The 22,639-nt window shown below is 35.0% G+C and overlaps 1 pseudogene; it reads left to right on the top strand.

The window, feature by feature from the left end:
- Window positions 1–8,656: 8,656 nt before the first annotated feature.
- LOC125939150 (40S ribosomal protein S3a-like) lies at window positions 8,657–9,390 on the top strand (annotated as a pseudogene).
- The last annotated feature ends 13,249 nt before the right edge of the window (window positions 9,391–22,639 follow it).

Below are 22,639 nucleotides of genomic sequence, written 5' to 3'. Positions count from 1 at the left end.
TGGGTTGTAGTGTTATCATTTTCATTGGCTTCCATGTACTTTTTAATTTCCTCTTTAACTTCTTGGTTAGCTCATTCATTCTTTAGTAGTATGTTGTTTAGTCTCCAAGTATTTGTTATCTTTCCAAATTTTTTCTTGTTGTTGATTTAGAGTTTCATAGCATTGTGGTCTGAAAAATGCATGGTATGACCTTGATCTTTTCGTATTTTTTGAGGACTGATTTGTGTCCCAGTATATGGTCTATTCTGGAGAATGTTCCATGTGCACTGGAGAAGAATGTGTATTTTGCTGCGTTAGCTTGAAATATTCTGAATATATCTGTTAAGTCCATCTGGTCCAGTATGTCATTCAAAGCCATTGTTTCCTTGTTGATTTTCTGTTTAAATGATCTGTCCATTGTTGTAAGTGGGGTGTTGAAGTCCCCTACTATTATGGTATTATTATCAATGAGTTTCTTTATTTTGTGATTAATTTATATATTTGGGTGCTCTCACATTTGGAGTATAAATGTTTACAATTGTTAGGTCTTCTTGGTGGATATAAGTTCATTGTTATATATGATGTGAGTTACAGGATATGAGGTCTTTTGTGTGTGGATATTGTGTTGTCTGAACACCATTTGTTGAAAAGACTTTTTTTTTCACTATTGAATTGTCTTGGCACCTTTGTCAAAATTTAATTGGACATGAATGTGAGGGTTTTTTTCTAGACTTTAAAATATTTTTCATCAACCTATTTGTCTATCTTTATGCCAGTACCACATGTGTTAATTACCATAGCTTTGTAGTAAAATTTATTATTATCTTTGTTATTATTATTTGGATTCCATTAAGGACAGTATTCATAGCAAAAATCTCCTTATGGCTGAATCATCTCTCAACTTAGTCACCTCTCTTATGGCTGTAGTTCATGAGTAATACAAATGGCATAATTTATTTTGATATTTTATTTTCATTATATACTAGGGAATATGGCATCTAATTTTGTGACCCACATTCCACAACTTTGCAAGAAATTTAGTTTTTTAACTTTATTTATTTATTTTGAGAGAGTGAGAGCAGGCAAGGGGCAGAGAGAGAGGGAGAGAGACTCCTAAGCAGGCTACATGCTATCAGTGCAGAACCCCATGTGGGACTTGATCTCATGAATCATGAGATCCTGACCTGAGCCGAAATCAAGAGTCGAGTGCTGAAACGACTGAGCCATCCAGGCGTCACAGGATATTTATTTTCTTAAATTTTTTATTAAGATTATTCTTAGCTAGTGTTAAGTGTATACAATTTTATATTCAAATTATTTGCATGTAAATCTTATGTTTATGTTGTATTAACAATTTTTTTGAAAATATAATACTTCTACCCTGTAAACATAAGATACAATTAAATTAAAATTAATTTCATGTCTTTATGAATGAGACACTTATTGACATTTATTAAACTAGAGAATGAACAGCATAAATGTGAACACACCATAGGTTACAAAAATTAACATTATGTCTAGTACATAGCAGTAGGGGAACAATTGTTTATTGATTAGAAGAGATCTTTCTGGAAAATGTATATCAATTATGGAAGCTGCTTACCTCTGCAACTAGTATATCCATCAGTCAATTATTCAAATCAGTAAGCATTGACTGGTCATTGTTATAGACATGGGATATATATCCAATATTTATGGCTGGAAAGTATTTATAGTATGTTATAGATATAAACAATTAAAGAGGAACTGTTTATAGTGATAAGTGTTAAAATATAGACAATCTTCCTATGTTTTATCAGATAAGAAGTAAAGTTTAAATTAATTCATTGGAGATAAGTAGGGCTGATATGATTAGAACTTCTGAGGATTCCTACTGCTGCCAACTGAACTTTAAATTATCTTCACTAAAAATAATTTGTTTCTATTACTCAAATTTTATTTTAATACTATCTTACAACACAAGTATTTATGAAAGAAGTTTTGAGAAGAGTAAAGATACTAAGCTGAAGATATTTTTGATGTTAATCCAATGCTAATTATTAATGGTGAGAGAGAACTATTGAGAGAACAGGAAAGAGTTAAGTTGCAAGATCTCTGGTCCCATTGCCTTAAAGAATGTTGACATTCTTATAATAGCTCATTGTTGCTGTCTCAACTTTTACTCAAATCCTGTGATACATTTTGGGAGGAGTGGGATTAGATGAGTGCTACTCCAGTTACCCGTCTAGTCACTCAGTGGTTTGAGGAAGAAGTAAGGGTAGTGATAGGGCTTCAGACCCTCTCTTCTAAACCAGGGTATGTAACGCATATATTCACAACAGTTTTTCTGCTCTCAGCCATCATGACCTCTCATCATAAAAATTTCCAGTCTAAATCTGCAAACTTAGAGTCCAGCTTAATACCTCTCATTGTGTGAGAGCAGAAGCTGATATATATATTTAGTAGGAGAAAATTCTCCCAATAAAAATATGATATTTTTAATTAAAAAAATTGATACCCAGAATCAAATTAGTCACTCTTTCTTCCCCAGATCAGTATTTTTGTTGTACAGAATGAGGTTACATTTGTCAGCAGGAGGAAAACAGTATCCTAGCACTCAACACTGTGTTTATTCTGTTATAAGCACAACTACCTGAGAAAATTAACTAGTATTAGCGAGGAAAATACTCCGCTTGAAAGTAAATTTGTGCACAGACCCTGAGTTAAATATTATGTTCCAGTGAGATTAGCAAACATCAAATATCAACAATAAGGAAAAAGTCACTGAAATTCTTAAGAGCAAATAATCTGCCATTCTCCATTTCTTTATCTGAAAGTTATCTGCTCCAGCTATCAGGAAGAGGCTGTCAATCAGCTCTATTGCTGGAATGAAGGAGTAGACGGTACAGTTTAATTTTATTATGGAAATTGATTTGCATCTTTTATATTTCTTGATTGAAATCTTTCCAGGTAATGGCATTGAAGAAGACTCATAAAACTGCCATGACTGGGGTAATAACCATTATTATGATCAAATTTAATAAAAAAAAACTTGCCTGCAATATGGGAACTATGAATAATTCATGTATACTGTTGCTTAAAATGTGATAGGAAAAGACTTGTAGAAAAAATCTTAATGTATCCAGACAGGGATGATAATTGGTTTTTGCAAATAATGAATACTTCATGTACAAACCAAGACTAACAAGGCTAGAGGAGAGGACTCCACACAGAGGAAATAATACCACATATCTGATTTTTGCTGGATAAGAAGGATAAGTGCATTTTTTAAAACAAGTGTCAGAAAATGTATATTCTAAAAATTATATGTTAGAACATCACAGTGTTTCTTTTACATAAAGTATTGAGGAATTTTAAAATGCCTGTATTCTTAGAGAACAAACCGATGGTTACCGGAGGAGACGTAGGTGGAGCGGACGAGTGAAATAGGTGAAGGGGATTAAGAGCACGCTTACAGTGATGCACACTGAGTAAATGCACAGAATTGTTGAATCACTGTATTGTCCACACTTGAGACCAACATAACAGTGTATATTATCTACGCTGGAAATAAAAGTAAATATTTATTTATAATAATAAAAATTTCTTCCCAGAAAAAAATTGTGATAAAGTCTATATTCATGCTTGTGAATAACCTATGAAAAAATGACCATGGACTCCAGTGATCAAATTTAGCATTTTCCTGTGTATATTATTTAATCGTCTGAGAGACCTAAAAATCCAAGTTAACTCAAAGGATTTGTACAGATTCAATATTGGGGCAATATTTGTTTTGAAAAAAAAAAACGGTTAAAATGTTATTGTTAATTTATTTGACATATGGAATTTTTACATGCAGAGCTACATCTCTAGCTATAATCTAATTCTCTATATAAGTTTTGTTTCAATTTAATCTTGTTTCTTTTAACTTTGTTAATTGCTCTTTTTCCTGCTTTTATTGGCTACCATCTGGTGGAAAAAAATTGCAATAGCAGAGGAAGGCTAAATATAGGTAATAAGACAAAGGTTTTAATTGTAAATATGATTGTCACATAACACTGCTGATATGGGTAGCAAGCTTGGTGTTAAAATCTTGTTAGTACCATACCCAGTTCCCTTACAACTATGCCTATTCAGCTCTTAAATAATTTTAAAATTTATATTTGTTTATGTATAACATGGCTATCATACTTTAACAAGTTCTAAGGAGGTGGGGACCAATTTGTTTTAATTATTTCAGTGTAACCAGTATGCCCTGCCATAGACAGACTTATTTTACAGACATCGTTTCAGCATAATTATTAATAGTACCCCCTTTCACTCTCAAACTATACTGTATTAAATAATAAATTATACATTCCTTTTATATATAATCAGTACTTTGCATGGTACCTATGGCCATATTATGCACTAGACATTTTTAATTTTTTCAGAATTTCTATTGAGTTTTATTTTCCACTTATGTTAGATAATTTGGCATAGATTATTTGGGGATTCTACATGAAGACAACATCAGGAAAATAAACCTTTTAATTTGAATAACAATGTAATAGTTGACCAGTTACTTCACATCTCATTATTTTGGAAGTATATTAAATAGATGATAGCTTATAAAACCTGAAAGTTTTTCTGAAGAAGTTAATAAGTACAGTGTAGAATACAAACATCTGTTCTTTGGTGATTAGTTCATCATGTCTCAAAACTGATCTCCCTGCACTTGTGAATACGTGGGCTGAGAGAATGATTTGATAGGTACAATGCATTGGTAAAAATACCGTACATCCCATAATCAATATAAGGCAAAAGATGTTATAATAATATCACATATACATATAGTGATGTGTATATCATGTGGGCAGAATAATTATATTAAAATTTTGTTAAGAATACATTCTCACAGAGTACTGCATAGTACTCCTTTTGATTAAGCTCATAAAGAGCTTATAAATCTCAGAACTTCTTATTTGTATTTATATCGTTTAAGTTGTAGATTTTTATCTTTAAAAAATAATCCAAAAAATGTTATTATTGCTATTTAATTTTTAAAACGTTATGATGACCCTAGAAATCATGTAGCCAATCTACTTGATTTTAAAAGCAATAGAGGTTATATTCTAATCTGATGTGTGCTTATTTCTTTATAAGTTACAACAATTAACTTCAAAATGCTTTGAAGTAATATGACAATGTAAATAAACAACTATAGCGTTAAAATTTGTTGCAGTTAGTTGAGTATTTAGCTATAGTTAAATCATAAACCTGTTGTTCAGTTTTGGTTCATTTTCTGTTTATTCTTAAAAGATTTGTTAATCCTAGCTATTAAGAAAGAAATCAATGTTAGAGTGGCCATGAGAATTTTTAAAATTTTTGAATTTTGAAGTTTTTAAATTAAGAATTATATAAGGGGGAAATATAAAACAAACAAAAAACAACTCTCTGTTTCTTTAAAATATGAACTTAATGATGTTAAATAATAAAGATAAAATGTTATTTTATGTGTATGTAATATATAAGTATTTTTTCAATGTAAGAAAATTCTAATGATTATGATCTATATTCTTATCCATATATATCCATATATATTATATATAATGTAGTTTATATATAATATTGTAGATAATAAAATATATATATCAGATACCATATATCTTTTTCTTTATAATATGCATTCAGGCAGCCTTCTCACACCACATCATCTGCCCCTTTCAGGTCTCATATTCTGCAACACAGAAGTTTATATATTTATAATAAGATATATTAGGAAATACTAGTTGATACAGTAAAATTAAAGTTATATAAAAATCATTTATAAAACCCTTAATATTCAACTCTACATAATAGTATGTTGTAAAGGAAAAGCCACATGATCTTTCTTATAAGTGAGGTACCAAAAAAAACCACCTAGGACTGTATTTATAAATAAGTATTCTTTTAAGTTCTCAAATGATAACTAAGATATTATTAATATATGAGTTGAGTGTAAAAGAGAAATAATGGCTGTGGTTTAAATATTGGTGCATATATATAAATATACAATCTTATTGAATTTCTTGGAAGATGCTAGGAAAATAGTTTATTATTATGAAAGCTGTTAAAAAAGTATTTAAATTCCCATTTTCCTATATAAGCTGTATTGTGTGGTAACCAAAGATTTCATGAGAGAAAGTTTCTTTTTTAAACATACCTCAGCCAATAAATTAATAAGGGTATTAGCATTAGTGTATCACCATTTTACAACCCTGAAGTCATTAATTATATATAGGTAATTGTCATCAATGGTTTCTAATAGAACAATGTCAAAAACCAGCCATTATGGACTTCTGATGCAAGTGCTTTGCATCTACTATATAAAATTCTTTCTAAAATTGAAAAGTGAATCTGTGGATCTAACTGTTGATTCACATAGAATAAGAAGGCAGAAAAACATGTTAAAAGACACAACAGAGAGGTGATCAGGAAAATTTAGATTGTGTGAAACTATGTAGGACGAATAACCTATTTTCACAAAATTCCCAGAGGGAAGAAAAAAAAATTAAAAGGAGAAAAAGAGAAATACATAAAGAGAGATCTAAGGGACACACTGGCTAATTCCATTGCGTAGACCTCATTTGTACCCTGATCCCAACAAACCCCCTGCAAAACTCTTATATGAGGTAACTGGAGAAGTCTGAAAACTCACTGGGTATTTGATGATAATTAGGAACTAACTTTAAGGCAGTTGATGTAATTATCATCATGTTTTTGAAAGATTGTTTAAGAAGCACATATGAAACATAAAAAGAAAAATTTAATAAAATAGTTCTTTAAATAATGTGAGATTGGGTTAATTAGTGGGGATAAAAATAAACAACATTGGTCATGAATTTTTATTCATCGAAGCCAAATGATGGGTACATGATACATGGTTAGATTTCTCTCTTTTTATGTGTACATAGTTATATGAATGTATATTCTTATATATGCTTATATACTTACACATATATATGTGCATATATAATTGTATGTTTTACATAGATATTCTTGAAGTATTCCTATTTCTTTTAACTTCTTTCCTTAATGATTTTCTTTAATGTAAACATACCTTAAATTTTATATTAGACTTGGTAATATTCAGTATTGAGATAGGGATGCTCTCTTTGGATTATATTTTTATGTTTTGGTGTAATTTATTTAAACAAATGAAAAGAAGGAATTTATAGAAATGCATTTTGTGTAAAAGAATGACATATAATTTTAACCAAATGGTTTATGGACGAAACGTTTGAATGACAAGAATATTTCATTATTTGCACAGAAAACTCTGCTTATGTGTTTCAAGGCTCCAATTATATCCTTTTTATTCTTCAGAAATTGCATTTTAAATCCTTAAGATGATGCAGTTCGCTGCATCCCAATGTTATATTTTGCAAGACTTTTTATTCCCCAGATTAGTACAGTTAGGCAATGAAGGGGGAAGCTAAATACATTGGAAGCAAGGGCATTTCGATTGCTAGGACAAGTCATATTGATACATTATTTAATCTGAAATGAGAGAATTCTTCCCTTATGAGAAAACTACTGAATATTAGCTCTAAAGGTATATCCTTTACCTATTTAGTTCAATATTATGTATTTTTTTAGTTCCAGTTTTAAAAGGAATGACACATGAGGTAAAATAGAGACCAATGATAAAAGTTGTGGTAAAAATGATTTTGCTTAGGCTCACTTTTAAACTTTAGTGGGTTGTTAATTTATGCATAAATGTGTGCTGCATTAAACATGCTTGCTATGATCAGTTTCTATGACAACCAACAGGCTGGTAGATTATCTTGATTTGTACACTATGGTTTCCAAGGTCGTGACCAATTTATTAGCCCTAATTATTGTAATAAAATGACTGGCAAGAGTAACTGTAAAATAAGTGATAGCAGTTCACCATTTAAAATATTCTTATACTCCAAAGAGTGTTTACATGCCTAAAAAAATCCTTATGCTAGTAATTGGGGAAGGTAAAATCAAAGAATGGGTCTAAAGTACATATTAAGCTAATGATTTAAGTTTAAAGAACCAGATTGGTTTTTATTTGATATAAGAAGGGTTGAAATATTTATTCACCAAACTGTATTGAAAAATGATCTTAGTAACTTTCAAATAACATAATGCTTAAATAAGCTGTGTGTCTTATTCTGTATGCTATAACAAAATAGTGCATAAATTATTTCTTACAGTTCTTGAGGCTGGTAGCCTGAGATCACAGTGCCAACATAGTTGGGTAAAGACCCTTTTCTGGGTCAGGAGTGAGCTAACTCTGTAGGGTCTTTTTTTGTAAGAGCACTAATCCCATTCATGAGGACCACACCTTCAGGACCTAAGTAACTCTTAATGTCATCACATTGGGTATTGATTTCAACATATGGGTTTTTTTTCAGGGGTATGGCACAGTCACACTATAGTACCTTGTTACCATAATCTTTATCATTTCCTTAAGACATATACCCTAAATAGCTTTTCATTTAAAAAAAATGGCAATTACAAGGAAATAATGTGGAATGATAGTTATTTAATTCTTTGTACAAACACACGCAAGGGCTCTAAAAAGTCTGAGTAGTTTCCTGCTTCTGAGATTATGGACTGGGGTTGGCAACTTTGCAGTGCCCATAAAAGTTGCAAAATAAAATAAGGGTGTAAGGCTTTGGCTCCCAGAGCTGCACCATGATGAATGGCAACAACTAGCATCTTACAAAAGGCAGCAAAAAAGAGAGCCAAAAAGAAAGTAGCTGACCCATTTTTTAAAGACACATTGATATGATGTGAAAGCAACAGCTATGTTTTATATAAGTAGAGCTGGAAAAAAGCTAATCTGAAGGATTCAAGGAACCAAAATTGCCTCTGATGTGTATATTGATTGCATCAAGGGTAGTGTTTTTGAAGGGAGACTTGCTGATTTGCAGAATGATGAAGTTAGAAAAATCATGCTCGTTACCAAGGATGTTCTGGGCAAAAACTGCCTGACCAACTTCCATAGGATGAATTATACTTTTGTGCTCTGTGATAAACAAACAAACAAACAAACACACAAAAAACAGGCTGTGATTGAAGTTCATGTTGAAGTCAAGAATTCTGATGGTTATTTGGTTCTTCTACCCTGTGTTGGTTTTACTGAAAAAAATGCAACAGTAAGACTCAAAAGACTTAAGTTCAGGACCACAGGTCTGCAAAATCCAGAAGAAGTTGATGAAATTCATGATCCAAAAGTTGTAGATGAATAACTTGCAAGAAGTGGTCAATAAATGGAGTGGAGAGCATTGTAGAAGATACAGAAAGGCTTTCCAATTTTTTTTATCTTCTCCATGATGTCTTTGATAGAAAAGAAAAGTGCTATAGAAGCCTAAATTTGAATTGGGAAAATTCATGGAACTTCATAGTGAAGGTAGTAGTTCTGAAAAGCTATGAAGGGTGAGACAGGTTCTAAAGTTTAACAAACTGATGGGTATGACTCAGCCATCCAAGAATTTATATAAAATTCAGACTTTCAATGCTGACGAAAAGTCTCATTATGAAAAAAAAAAAAGTAATGTTATCAATCCACTTTGGGGAAGAGACTTGAACTTGATTTAAAAGTACAAATTCTTTTAAAATAATCCTTGGAAATTCAGGATGCTTGGGTGGCTTAGGCAGTTAAGTGTCCAACTTCGGCTCAGGTCATGATCTCAAGGTTTGTGGGTTCAGCCCTGCATCAGGCTCTGTGCTGACAGCTCAGAACCTGGAGCCTGCTTCAGATTCTGTGTCTCCTTCTCTTTCTACCTCTCCCCCACTCATGCTCTGTCTCTCAAAAATAAATAAATGTTAAAAAAAATAAAAACTAAATAATCTTTGGAAATTCAAAGTTGCTATTTCCAAATGACTGTAATATCCATATTTATACAAATGTCATTTCAACCTACCTTTCCAATTTCTCTCATGAAATGTGATGAATAAATATTTTAATGTATTTGTTTTTAATGTGCTTTAATGTATTAATGTATTTATTCATATTTTCCTTTATGTTTAGTAATTTTTTTATATTGGTTCAGAAATTCTCACTACTAATGTGACTTACTCCTATATTTACCCCTAAAGAATCTTTAGCTTTAGATTTTGCAGTTTACACTTTTATATTTACATTACATCTCTAAGTTCTTTAATATATGCTGGCGAGGAAGCAAATAAAATTTGTTTTCCTACCAGTTTCATTTTTTTTAAAATTTTTTTTAACATTTATTTATTTTTGAGACAGAGAGAGACACAGCATGAACGGGGGAGGGGCAGAGAGAGACGGAGACACAGAATCGGAAGCAAGCTCCAGGCTCTGAGCCATCAGCCCAGAGCCCGACGCGGGGCTCGAACTCGCGGACTGCGAGATCGTGACCTGAGCTGAGGACGCTTAACCAACTGAGCCACCCAGGCGCCCCTCTTACCAGTTTCAAATGTGTGTGTGTCTGTGAGTGTGCAGACACATTTTGGGGGTTCCTATTATGTTCTGGTTATAAATAAGGCTATGTGCTATTTTTAAAACTGCCTTTCCCCATACAATTTAGAATCAGTTTGTCTATTTCCACAAACTATCTTTTGACATTAGCACTGGAATTACATTTATTCTGTAGCCCTATTCAGTAAAAATTGACATCTTTGCAATCCATCACTCTGTATATTTAGTTATTTAAAAATCTTTAAACTTTATAATGTTATAAACATAAAATTTTTATTTAAAGTTCTGTAACAACTTTTGTTGGATTTTTAATGATTATTTTATAGTTATTATATATAACATATAATATATAATAATGTATATTATTATATAATATATATTTTATTATATATCATATATTATTATTTATAGTCTTTTTAAAATATATTCCTGAATTTGGCTAATAAATATTTTCTTATGATTTTGTATCCTTGTTTATGAGTAAGATGGGATAGTAATTTCTTTTTTCATACCGACTTAGCAGATTTTAATGTTATGCTACTAAATTAGCTGATGACTGTTTCCTTTCTTTTTCGTTGTCTGGAAAAAAAGTTAAGAGTAGAATTATTTGTGCCTTTAGAGTTTAATAACCAAGTAAAACTATTTGAAACTGCTGTTGATCTGTATAAGAACATTTTAAAACACTGATTTATTTTTATGGGATTACGCAGGACTTTTTTTTCTAAATTCAGCTTTTAGAAATTATATATTTCACAGAACTTATTTGATCTCAGTGCTAAATAACTTGACAGCTTTGTTCATAGTATTTTCTAGTAATTTTTAATATCTATAGAATTAGTAATTTTTAAAAATTTTCTGATGTTGTGCCTTCTTTTTCATTTCTTAATTTTCCAGATTTTTGTCAATATTATCAGTTTCTTTCAAAGAATAGCTTTTGAGTTTGTTGATCCTATCTATTGTATCTCTGGTTTCTATTTTATTCATTTCTTTTGTTTTCTTGAGTGTTTTCATCCTTTTTTGCAGATTCATATCCTTTCCCATTTTCCTATGTGGATTGCAGAATTTTTGTTGATTTACGTATATTCCTTTTATATTGTAAATATCATTTCATTTCTGATTTAGAGCAAACCAAAATGTTTTTCCCAATTTCCTATGTATGTTAATTTTGGTATTCTTCATTGAAGAGAAACCTATTTAGAAGTATCACAATCACTTTTGTTTTGATAGTTGTTTTTTTAATTTTCTGTGTTAAGTATTTCTCATCACTCTTACCCCTTTGTCACATATATAGCCTCCTTCATTTACTTTTGTAATCTTTAAAATTTTGTCTTGGCATGTTTTCTTTAACCTCTTTGGGACTCTTTTTCCTGTGAGATTGAATAATGACTTTTCACTTTCCCCATATGGTGAGTCACTCTACTCCATATCTATGGATGATATTTCATTTCAGCATTGATTGATGGTGCCAAATTTATCCTATATTAAATTTCTATGTATGCATGAGTCCATCTGTAGCCTATTTTGTTCCAGTAACCTATTTTTCTCTTGTTGATATTTATTTCTCTGAGTGCGCACTCTTACTGTATGATAGGTTAATTAACATTTCATTTTCCAACTTTAGGTTTACTTGGTTATTTGCATATTCTTACATATAACTTTTAATTAATGTAACTAGTTTCTTTAAAAATTCAAATATCCTAAAATATGCTTTAAAATACTTGATTCACAACTCAATATATGCAGTTGACATATAATTTATATAAAATAACTAAATATCTGGATTATTCCTGGGTTTGCTGCCATTGTCTCTTTGTTCTCTGGATTGGTTATGTATACTCACTTTTGTATACTTACCAGTTTACAAGTTTATGAATATTAGTGATATATTCTAGGCATTTTGTCAAACAATAGGGTTTCGTATATATGTATTTTCCCCCTTCTGTTTTTTTTTTCTCTCTCTCTTTTTTTTTCAGTGTAAGGCTAGTAAGGCAGTTATTTATCTTCTCAGTCCATTCAAAGATTTATCTTGGTCAGGGCTTCATTACAGCTTTGAGAAGGTATAGTCTTCTTTTGTTTCACCTTTATTTACATATGTGGCCTTCTAAGTTTTCTACAGTATAGGATTAAGACCCTCATGGTTTTCTGTCTTTGCAGCTCTGAAAATTTGAGAGTTCAGAGATACCTTGCCTAGCTCTTCAGCTGCCTGCCCCATACAGCTTCACAAACAGGCAAATGCCTAAGGCAGACAACTGTACTGTACTTAAGGCTCTCTTTCTCCAACAGATCTTTTATTTTCCTAAAACAGGAAGGCAGTACTGCAGGAGATTTTATTCTTTCTTTTAGAAACTTGCAAATTAACTCTTCAGCCCCTCACTTCCTGCAGAATAGCTATTTAGCAGTTATATCATGGGGAAGTGTTGCCATGGGGTTGAAACCCATCAGGTTAAAATGTGTTACTCCATCATGCACAGCTGCTAAAAATTGTTGGCTTCTCTTTTACAAGGACTCGTAGTATAAATTTACCCCAATCTTCAGCTAGTGCCCAGGATCTGCAAACGAAATGTTTGGAGATAGTTTGACTTGAGTGATGAATATACAAATGGACAATGGCAAGACCATATGTGAAAGCAGACATCTGACCTGCAAATTCTGCAGCCAACAATCTGGAAAGTCAAATCAAAATTTCTGCAGCCGTCAGGCCAGAACAGTCAGAACCTGGACAGGGACTACTAGCTTCCATAAGTTTTACACTCACTCCCAAATCAGAACCAACTGGACAAAGCCAGATAGGCCCCCCAGAACAGTCACATAGGATGCTCCATTTCTAGTTAGACTGCCTCCAGCTTCCCTATGCTAACAACCCCCAATGAAAGCATAATTTAAACCTTCCCCACCATAAAGCTTTTTTTTCCACCATAAAGCTTTTCCACTCCCCTGCCTTTCTTTGAGTCCCAGACAAATGCTGTGATAGTGGCTGGTTCCCTTCTTCTAGCAAACTCTGAGTAAACAACCTCTGTTCTCGTTTGTTTATTTCTACATAATTCATCTTGGAAGGGTTCTTGTCTCCATGGAATTTTATGGTTTTTTAATGTTTATTTTTTGAGAGAGGACAAGCAGGGGAGGGGCAGCAAGAGGGGGACACAAGATCTGAAGCAGGCTCTATGCTGACAGGCTGACAGCAGCAAGCCCAGTGTGGGGCTGGAACTAACCACAAGATCATGACCTGAACTGAAGTCAGATACTCAACCAACTGAGCCATCCAGGTGCCCCTCTCTGATGAGATTTTGGGGTGATTGGGGGGTTTCGGAGCTGAGGCCAAGAAAGAACTCTTGAAGATCTCTTTGGTGCAAAAAGGTGATTTTATGAGAGCATGGGGACAGAACCAATGGGCTGAAAGAGCTGCCCTGGGACCCTGAAGAGAGATTTGTTATATACTTGGGAGTTGGGGGAGATAAAGACAAGGGGAAGTTTCCAAAGGGATTTTCATATGTAAAAAAGACTAATAGGAGACTGGATGCCTGACTATTGTCAAGCTAAGGTTGTTTTTCCCTCTAGCAAAGCATTAACATTAAGACAGTAGGGAGTTCCTGGAGAAAAGTTTTACTCTGCCTGCTTCAAGTATTTGTCAAGGGGCTGCAGGTTATAAAGAAATTTAATTTTACCTCCCATTTCCTTATGCTTTTGTTTCCCACATCATTCCCCCCTGAACAATTTTGACAGTTAAATCTTTAAGTTTGCTGAGGGTAGAAGATCGTCTCCTTTGTAACTTCTTCCTGCTATATAGAGGTTTAGAGATGTCTCCACCTTTGGGTGAATATTGGTCAGTTGGGGTACTTATATAGAAGAGTGCCAAAGACAGAGGCAGCCGGTCCAAGGTAGACCACATATAGGAACCTCCTTGAGTAGAAAGGATCATCTGTCAGCTAGAAGGTATGGTGGTGAAGGAGTCTTGGCACCAGACAGGGAGACACAGGAAAAGACAAAAAAATAAGGTTGATAATGAGAAAAAGAGAAGCTTAAATAAAAAATCTTTGATAATTTTCCTCCAGTTCTTTCTTGTCATTTGAAGAGAAATTTGGGGTCTTCCACTGGTTCAGAGGAATAAAAAGATACATCAACTGGCATACTAGATTTCTTTATGAGAGGAAGTTGGTTGAGCCTGGGTGGCGCAGTGAGCATCTGACTTCGGCTCTGGTCATGATCTTGCAGTTGACGAGTTTGAGCCCCGCCTCGGGCTCTGTGCTGACAGCTCAGAGCCCAGAGCCTGCTTCAGATTCTGTGTCTCCCTCTGTCTCTGCACCTCCCCTGCTCATGCTCTGTCTCTCTGTGTCTCAAATATAAATATAACCATTAAAAATTTTATTTTTAGATTCCTGTATGAGGAAGGTACAGGTTTAATTCTTGATATGTGAATCCATGAAGAATGCCCCTTTAACTTTACTGCAGTGGGAATATGTAATATGACTTGGTAAGGGTCCTTCCATTTTGCAGTTATATCCCCTGCTGTATTAGACTTCCAGTTCTTTAAATAAACAGTATTTCTTGGGTTTCTATGGGGTGGATTTCTAGTAGCTGTCAGATCAAATTTAGGAAGGATATGGTTTGCATGTTCATTTAGAGATTTATGAATTAACCTGGCCTCAAGTGAATAATTTAACAGAACAGTATAGTCTCCATCTATTGATAGGTCTACATTGAGAAAAGATTTTCCATATAGTAACTCAAAGGGACTTACCCCTGTTGGTTGTTTTGGGGCAATTCTCATTCTGCGAAGCCCTACCAGTAAAAGAGTAACCCAGTTTTCTTGAGTTTCAATGCTTAGTTTGGTAAGATGCTGCTTTCAGGTGTGGTCAGCTTTTTTAGCCTTTCCAGAGGATTGTATATACGAGGCCAAATATAAATAGTAATTGTTTTTTAAGGACTAAGCTATTTGTTGAGTTTTGTGCAATAAAAGATGGTCCATTGTCACTTTGTAGGGACCAAGGGAGTTCAAATCTAGGGACAATTTCCCTTAGCAAAGTTTTTGTCACTTCAGTGGCCTTTTTGGTCTTACAAGGGAAGGCCTCTATCCATCCAGTAAAGGTATCTACATAAACCAATAAGTACTTATACCCTTTGCATGATGACATTTGTGCAAAATCTAATTTCCAGTCCTTCCCTGGATACATTCCCTGCCTTTGGAGTGGCCTTAAAAGAGGCAGGAGGCAAATAGCACCCTCTGGATTTGCTTATGCACAAATAGCACATGATTGACAGGCTTGTTTTATGGTAGTGGTTAAATTAATCCCATCAAAGGTATCTTTAACCAATTGTCCCAGGCCTTTTTACCTAAATGAGTAGGTAATGAGGGTATACTCAGGGTATACACCAATGAGTAGCTTGGTGTATACCCTGTATTAGTTTCCATTAGTTGCCTTTGGCTATAAAGACTATTCTTCTATCATTTATAAACCAGTCCTGTGCAGTTTTTGAGAATCCCCATTCCTGGGGTACTTGGGTTTCTTGATCTGAGTAGACTGGGGATATATCTTTTATTGGTGTCAAGACTGGTATGAGGCTCAGTATTTGCCTTATATGAGTGCAGCTCACAGTCTGCTAGGTTATTCCGTTTAGATTCTCTGGATCTGTCCTTTTTATGTCCCCTGAGATGAATTACAACCACCTCCTTGGGTTCATATATAGCCTCTAAGAGGGCTATTATTTCAGATCCATATTTAATGGGAGAGTTATGAGTTGATACTAACTCCTTCTCCTTCCAGATAGCCCCATGCACATGTAGGACTAGGAAAGTATATTTAGAGTCAGTACAGATATTGATTCTGAGGCCCTTTGGTAATTGTAAAGCAAGAATGAGTGCTATTAATTCTGCTTTTTGGGAAGACATGTTTGCTGGAAGAACTTTGGCTTCAGTAGTCTGAGTTAGACTGTCTGACTGTAGCATACCCAGCCTTCCTTATCCCCTTCTCCATGAAACTACTGCCATCAGCAAACCAACTGTCATCTGCATTACCAATATAAGAGTCTTTTAAATCTACTCAGCCTAATTATTTACATAAGCTTGGTAAGAGTATTAATTGATCGTAGAGATCTTTTAAAATTTGCTTCGCTGGAACTTTTTATAAGGAATCTCTAGATTGAACGTTTAGTAGCCTCTTCAGGCCAGAAGCCAAGCCAAGTACTTGCAATCAGACATGCTTGCAATACCTGTTGATTTGGGTGAATTTCTCACACCTAAGTGTCCTGAGGTTCCTGTACCTGCCAAGAAGTGATGTTCTTTCCTCACCTGATAAGACTGCTGGGAACTCTGTAAACAAGTTATCAGGCCAACATTTCAAGGGGCTTTGTTGGCTTCATGTTTCATAAAGTCAATCTTAGCTCCTTAAAGCTGTATGAATGGGGCACCTGATGGCTCAGTCGGTTAAGTGTCCAACTTTGGCACAGATCCTGATCTCACAGCTCATGAGTTCAAGCCCCACGTCAGGCTCTACAGAGCCCAGAGCCTGCTTTGGATTCTGTATCTCCCTCTCTCTCTGCCCCTCCTCTGCTTGTGTTCTGTCTCTCTGTCTCTCAAAAATAAACAAACATTGAAAAATAAAGCTCTGTAGTCATATCTGAGTCTGTGCATGTGTCTCAAATATGACATTCCAGTCCAAGTCTTGTTAAAATAACCAATATTTTCAATGGTGTCTTGTTCGAAGATTCTCGTTGAACTTATGCAATTAATTATAATTGCCATGGAAGAAAGAATGCTTGTGGAGAGTTTTTGAATTTCAGAGGGTTCAGGTAGAGAGAAAAGTTAAATGCTTTAACTGTTCACAGAGGAATACTTTATCCTATTACTCTATATCATGGATATATTGAGAAAGTTTCCTTAATCTGGAAGAGCAAACATTAGAGAACCAGCAGTGTTTTAAAACAAGAGTCACAAAACTCACAAAAAGACTTAAAAATGTGCAAAGTTAAAGATCTAATGAGAGACTACAATATAGCTGGCAAGGAAATTTGGTTATTTCTGTGGCACATAACACTTAAAAATTGTAAAGTTAAGTGATGACCTATTGCCAAAATTTATCAAGACTTTAAGAATTGCAATATAATCTAATTATAGCATTTACCTAAATGTAACCTAAGGTTTATATTTGTTTGACAGTGCTTCCAGAGTTTAATATACCAAATAAGCCTAATTGGTCAAATTCACTTACAATTTAAATCTTGGAGAAGTTTGTTAAAAAACCTAAGAAAGTTATAAAGCACAAAGCATGTTTACCATCAGACCCACATATCCTTAGCTGCTCTGCAGTAAGTCAAAAGCACAAACCTATGTTCAGTAATCAATGCTTTAGCACCTCATCCTATTTAGAAGAGGCCTAAGTGATGACCAATTATCATGCAAGCAAAGCTTTAAAGTTTCAGATTAGTACAGACTTTGAAAGCTATCAGAAAGATACCGTATGTATGTTTTCACTCTTATGTGGATCCTGAGAAACTTAACAGAAGACCATGGGGGAGGGGAAGGGGGAAAAATGTTACAGAGAGGGAAGGAGGCAAACCATAAGAGACTCTTAAAAACTGAGAGTAAGCTGAGGGTTGATGGGGGGTGGGAGGGAGGGGAAAGTGGGTGATGGGCATTGAGGAGGCCACCTGTTGGGATGAGCACTGGGTGTTGTATGGAAACTAATTTGACAATAAATTTCATATATAAAAAAGAGACAAAAACAGAAAAAAAAGACTTTGAAAGCTATCTTAACAATTATCCATGAAAACTTTGAAATGGAATTAACCATCTTTTTAAGTTACATTTTTGTTAACAAACTGCAATAGAGACAAAACAAGCTTTTTTGACCTTTAGTAAACCTAGATGGAATAAGTTCCATAGTTAATGCTGATAACTCTCAAGACATATCTATATTAATTAAACTGACAAATTACATTAAACACCGAATAAGCTGCACCCACTTAGAATACAATCTGTTCCCCATTGTCAGTTTTTATGTGGGACACTGGTGGGGAAATCTGAAGTGGTGGGTCCATGTGGGAATGCTTTTTGCTCCCAGATATTGAGGGTGGAAGGAGGAGCCAACAGGGCCTGAGATACTGAGGATAGTACAGGAACCAGTTTGTAGGCCACATCCAAGGTGATGCAGAAACAGGAGGAGGCAGAAGAGGTGAGATGCCACCAGCATGTAGAGAAAGAGGGTTCCTGGTTCTAAACCATGTCAGCTCTGACAGAGGAGCAGACACCATATTTTTTTCCACCAACAAGTGGAAATATGCAGTCCAGGTCAGGCTGGAGAAGACCAGGAATTTCTCTGAAACATAGGGAGTTATGGCAGCTGCTTGGGAATATTCCTTAAAATTCCTATCCTGAGGCAGACTAACCACAGTTGGCTCCAGTTAGAACCATTACCCAGGAAATGAATGAGGGAGAAGCCCCCACTCTTAGGAACAGTGAGAGGGTCAGTGTCCCATTCGTCAGGCAATGCCTATGTTTCTTACAGCAACCTGGGTTTATTGGGAGGAGACCAGTTTAGATTAAGAGGCTCTTAACTCTGGGTCTTGATTTAGAGAAAGGAAGGCCTGTTTAGATAATAAGAGGCCCTTAGATCTGGGTCCTGATTAAGAGAAATGAAAGTCTGGACCTGGGGTACCTCTGTGCATTTGCCCTGTTTCTTACAGAAGAGATCTAACTGCTAGATCCTATTGAGGCCATGCAGTGTTAAAGATTGGTTCCTTCATAAATTTTGCAATCCAAATTGTTTCTAATGGGCTAAAAGTTATCCCAAGGGAGAGTCCTTGGGGATGGAAGAGGTGCTCCCATGCTCCTCCTAGAGAGAGAAAAGTGGAGAAATTCCATTACCATGAAAATCCCCCTCGACTCTCAGGTGGTATCCCATGCACAGAACATGTCAGAGATTCCTGAGGTGTCAGAGCAGCCCAAGGCATCCCTGAACAAAATCAGTGTGATCACCACTGCCTTTAAAGGCCCCTGTAGGAGGTAGGCTGGCCCTCACCCCACTTCCCCATTGGATTCTAGACTACAAATGAGTGCCGGTTTATGGACCCAGTTTCCCTTGCTGAGAAGGCCATGCAGCTCTGCACCAGGGTGGCCATGCTGTGCTGTGCCATTGGCAGCCTTGCTGTGTCATGCTGTGGCTCACCTTGCAGAGAAGGCAATGTTGTGTGGCACTGTGGCTTGCCTTGTGGGGAAGACCACAAAGAACCTGCCATTTTTAACCCATGGAAAACACTGGAAAAATTTTACAAAATTATACAATTCTGTAGTTGAAGGCAATGATGGAAAACAGTAAAAATAGAAATCCATCATGATCTAAGCCACATTCTAACACATATATTCCTTAACATCTGACTTCCTAGGAAGTAATCCCTGATTGGGTTTTAATTCAATCTGGTACTAGTTTTGGCTGTCACTGAGCGGAGGTCTCGTGACCAGAAGTGGCTAGACCAGGGATGTGAAGAGGATCACATTAGACCAACGAGGAGGAAACCTCACATAGGACTCTTAAGATTGGCAACCATGCTAGTCACTTAGGTGGCTGTCCCATGCACAACAGAGACAACTTTGTGTCAGAACAGGAATAAAGAGAAGGCATCAAGTTTTTGGGTCTTATTACCATTCCAGCCAGGCAAAAGGCAGTCTTTCTCCTCCCTGTGGAGTAGCCACAGCCTAGAGTATTGCAGCCTGAGCAATCAATCTGAAAATGTTCCGGTAAGACCATACTCCTTAAAAAGTTGCTGAAATGAGTGTAAGGAAGAGAAAGTACTCACCAAGTTTGTACCACCTGATAGTCTATATGTAAAGACTAGCAGCCCCACGTTGAGTGCCAAATGATGAGGTTTTGGGGTTATTGGGGAGGGGGTGGTTGGAGCTTATGGCCAAGAAATAATTCTTAAAGATGTCTTTGGTGCAAAAAGGTGATTTTATTAGAGCACCGGGACAGAACCCATGGGCAGAAAGAGCTGCTCTGGGTCCCTGAAGACAGGCTGGATATATACTTGGGAGTTGGGGGAGGTAAAGTTAAAGGGAGGTTTCCAAAGAGATTTTCATATGCTAAAGAATACTCACAGGAGACTGGAAGCCTAGCTCTTGTCAAGCTAAGGTTGTTTTTCCTTCTAGCAAAGCATTAACATTAAGACAGTAGGGAGTTCCTGGAGAAAAGTTTTACTCTGCCTGCCTCAAGTATTTGTCAGTGGGCTGCAGGTTATAAAGAAATTTAATTTTATCTGTAATTTCCTTCTGCTTTTGTTTCCCACATCACTCTCCATGGAATTTTAGTTAATTTAAACCATTCATGATACTAATTTTTGAGGTTTTATTTTTAATTTATTTTTTCTGGTGTCAGCAGCAGAAGCAATGATTTGGAGTGACCTCCTGAATTCATGTGAGAAGAGGTTTAATTCAAACTTTCTTAAAGAATAATAAAATTCTGAGGCCATTCAATATTGTACCTGGACCAAGTGTTTAAGTACATGAAGCTCAGCTACCATCACACAAAGAAAAATCCTTCTACAGGCATAAAATGCTGTTCTTGTTTCATATCTCCAATTTCTTATCCAAAAAAGTATCCTGGGAGATATGCTTGGATGGTTTAGAGAAGGAGTTGGCAAATAAGGCCCTCAGACCAAATCCAGTTAGTCACCCCCCCCCTTTTTTAATAGAGTTTTTCAAGGACCACAGCCATACTTTTTTGTTTATATATTATCTATGGATGTTGCTTTAGTGCTATAATGGCAGAGTTGAGTTGTTGTGACACAGACAATATGGGCCATAAAGCCTAAAATATTTACAATCTGGCCCATTACAAAAACATTTGAGAACTCCTAGTTTGGTGTACATATTTCAGACAATGTATTTTTTCAACTCTAGAATTTTTATTGGATTCATTTTTATAGTTTCTATCCTCATTGAGTCTATTCTTTAAAAAATAAAGCACTTGAACATATTTACAACAGCTCTTTTAAAATTCTTGTCTACCACTATCTCTGTCATTTCTGCTTCTACTTATATTTACTAAGTTTTCTCCTGGTAATGAATCACATTTTCTAGTCTCTGTGTAAAAATGGTGATTTTTAATTGGATGCTAGGCATTGTGATGAAAATTTGGATTTTGTTGTCTTCCTTTGAAGCATATATGTATTCTAGTGGGCCGTCCTAACTTTGTTAGAACACATCTAGATTAATCATAAAAGTAGTTTGATTTTAATAAGAGTACTTTGTTATAAGAGTAGTTAGGGCACACCCAGCTTACCTATAAGAAGAGCTTTAATATTAAAGTGTGGCATTTCTGGGGTCTCTATTGTATGATTTGGGTAGTTAACTAGTTTCTACCATGCCTGGTAGAATTTGATTATCTAATAGCCAACCTTGTTTAATTTATGGTTAGTGCCTTTGTACTTCTGTCTAGTAGTTATTCTTTGCTCATTATTCATAGTTTCACTCTCTTCGTATGCAGTTTAGTATTCAACACAGACTCAAAGAAATACTGTGCAAATTTATGGAACTCTTCATCTGTGTAAGTCCCTCTTATCTTGCACTCTATCCTAATTTTAAAGCCATGCAAACCTCCTGAATCCTGATCTCTATCTCCTTAACTCAGTAATACTGCTATACTCTGCTTCAGTTACTACTTCTTGCACTGCAGTCTGGGAAGTGTCTCCAGGCAGAAAAACAGTGACTATAGGGCTTACTATTTGTCTTCCTTCTCTTAGTCATGTGCCAAAATAGTTATTTAATATATTTTGGATAGTAATTTAATTGTTTACAATAAAACGGGTAGTCTGTTATCAATAACAACATCATGGTTGGTTGAATATTAATCTACTAATCCTATTAGAAAAGCAACACACATAAAAAATTGAATTGGAATGCAGGGTGCTTTGGACTGAATCGTGTTCCCTAAAAGTTCATATGTTGAGTTCCTAGCCCCAGGACTAAGAATGTAACTGTATTTGTAGATATGGTCTTTTAAGGGGTTACTAAGTTCAAACAAGATCATTAGGGTGGACTCTAATCCAATATGACTGATGTCCTCATAAGTAGAGGAAACTAAGACACAGACACACACACAAAAGGAAGACCATGTGAAGACATAGGGAAAGAGGCCATCTACAAAACAAGGAGAGAGGCCTCAAAAGAAAAAAAAAGTCCTGCCAACACCTTGATCTCAAACTTTAGCCTGTAGGATTGTGAGAAAAATGTTTTTGTTGTTTAAGAAT

This window comes from Panthera uncia (assembly GCF_023721935.1).
Source record: "Panthera uncia isolate 11264 chromosome B2 unlocalized genomic scaffold, Puncia_PCG_1.0 HiC_scaffold_24, whole genome shotgun sequence".
NCBI lineage: Eukaryota > Metazoa > Chordata > Mammalia > Carnivora > Felidae > Panthera > Panthera uncia.
Note: the sequence above shows the minus strand (reverse complement) of the source record. Positions and strands in the feature narration are given on the sequence as shown.